This window comes from Eptesicus fuscus, chromosome 22 (genome assembly GCF_027574615.1).
Source record: "Eptesicus fuscus isolate TK198812 chromosome 22, DD_ASM_mEF_20220401, whole genome shotgun sequence".
Lineage (NCBI taxonomy): Eukaryota > Metazoa > Chordata > Mammalia > Chiroptera > Vespertilionidae > Eptesicus > Eptesicus fuscus.
Genome location: NC_072494.1, coordinates 22,090,001 through 22,092,366, shown reverse-complemented (window position 1 = coordinate 22,092,366; position 2,366 = coordinate 22,090,001). Strand labels below are relative to the sequence as shown.

At 40.4% G+C, this 2,366-nt stretch overlaps 1 pseudogene; it reads left to right on the top strand.

Annotated features, from left to right (window-relative positions):
- Positions 1–1,039: 1,039 nt before the first annotated feature.
- LOC103295647 (microtubule-associated proteins 1A/1B light chain 3B-like) overlaps positions 1,040–2,366 on the top strand; it is a 3,391-nt pseudogene continuing 2,064 nt past the window's right edge.

Sequence of the window (2,366 nt, the reverse complement as noted above, 5' to 3'; positions counted from 1 at the left end):
GCCCTCCTCCAGCAAGTCATTTCCTATCTTCCAAGCTGGCAGTGATCTCTGCCTCCTCTGAGTTCCCATGGCATTTGCTATCTGTCTTCTGGACCAATCACAGTATATATTGTGATATAGTCCTTTGTGTAACCCTGTTAGGTAATAAGCATCTTGAGGCAGGGGCCTTGTGTTATCCCCCATAAAGTCTTTCACATATTAACCCCTCAATGAAACCAGAAGCCAGCAAACAATAAATTAAATTGAAAAAGAAAACCTGGTTGGATTCTAGATGTTTGGGGCTGCAAGAGAAACTAAAATAATCAATTTAATAAGCCCAGCCATGTAACCCCCATTCTCTCCCCAGCCCCTCCCACACCTGAAAAATAAACATAGACCCAGGAAAATGACATGGCTTGCCCAAGGTCACACAACTAGTGCCAGAGGAAGGATTAGAATTCAGATCTCCTGAATCAGCCCTATCACAAGTTGTTTCCTTCTTGCCCTTTTTTCAAGTTCTTTCCCAAATGGGTATTTTTCTTGTTAATAAAGGTTTCCTGGGTAATTTTATTCCTTTACATATTATTAAAGCTTAAAGCATTTATGCCACATTCCTGGCCCCACATATAATTTTAGCAAAATTATACTTTAAAAACAAAAAACAAAAAAAAAACACGAAGGACCAAACAGAGACATCAGAGAAACATCTGGTCTGATTCATCAGGGTAGCAGCAACATTTCTATTTATACATGAGCACAGCCCTATCTTTGTAGCTCTCAGCTGTTCCTGATTGCTCAGTTTGTCCCCCTTTTCAACCTTGTCTGTCCCTCATCCCTCATCAAGAGAGCATCCTGAATCCCGAGTCTTAAACAGAACTTAATGCAAAAGGAGAAAATATATTCCCGACTCCTTAGAAGGGGTTTGTATTTAAAAGACTATTACTTTCTCAGTCTCTTTGTTCAGGAGCCTAGGATAGCAAGCCTCTAGTGGTTGGGTGGCTGCCATTCATTCTTCTGCATTCTGGGTAGAAAGAAGCTGGATAAAAACCAAAGCTGTGGCATGAATGAAGCTTGGAAGCGGGTCAGGTAAAAAGGAAGTGAGTATTCTAAACAGGGAAACGGAGGTTGATGTGGAAAACTTGGGGATCTTTGGTTCTCCTCACAGCAATATTTGATAGTGATTTTAAATTAGAAACTGTTTGATCTTAGGTATACATACATCGGTACCAAGGAAGACTTGAGAATCTTCTTGGGTTTTGTGAGTACCCATGTCCCTAAGAGAAGGTCCCTGTTTGTACCAACCAATATAGTTTGGGAAAGCAGTGGGTCAGGCAGGAAGCAAACAGAACTTCACCAGTCATTTCTTCTTGGTAAAAGCTCCTCCAAAACAATGACCTCACCTGAGTATTCAACTACAGGAATGAAAAAAGAATAAAACCACCCAGGTGGAACCACAAGGGCCCCTAACGTCAAGGCCTAATTAACACCTTTAGAGGCTCTAAGCACTGAAAATAATAAGGTGCCTCACCTCACCCCATGTAAATAAAAAATACTGCAGAGTGTTGGAAAAATCAACAAAGTTCTGATTTTTTTTTTTTTTTTTTTTTGGTCATGACAACTACAGAACTCGTTTTAGAAAAGGCAAGTATCAAACTCGTAAAAGCTTTATGTTAGTTTTTGTGTGCTAATGCTCTGAACACCACCGTATCTTTTGAGTAATCCAGTACCAACCATCTATGAACTAACACAATCTATGAAGGTGGCAATCTTTTTTTTTTAATATCTTTTTATTGATTTCAGAGAGGAAAGGAGAGGGAGCGAGAGACAGAAACATCAATGATGAGAGAGCATCATTGATTGGCTGCCTCCTGTACTCCGTAACCCCCCTCCTCCCCCCGCCCCGCCACCCCAACTGGGGATCAAGCCTGCAACCTGGGCATGTGCCCTGACCAGGAATCGAACCTTGACCTATTGGTTCATGAGTGGACACTCAACCACTGAGCCACGCCAGCTGGGCATGAAGGGGGCAATCTTTAGCAAATTAATTTCTATGTTCTTATAGTAACTATGGAAACACCAAGTTATTCACTCTAGCCAAAGAAAAGGATCACTTCCTTAGTTTTTGTGGTTCTAGCAAGTTCTCAAAAGATGCAATAAAAAAAAAAAAGCCAAAAAAGAGAGACTTTTGTAATGATTCCACTGTCCTCATATTATCAATATGATCATAATTGGTCTGCATGTGAAGGCTACACTAGCCCATTTTCATTTAGCCTCTGGTATGATAAAGGTGTCAAGGTATCAGTAAAAATGGCTGTAGCCTATTTAAGACTCCTATCAAAGACAAAAAATATCCAAAATATATCCCTAGGAAGCTGTCATCTAAATAT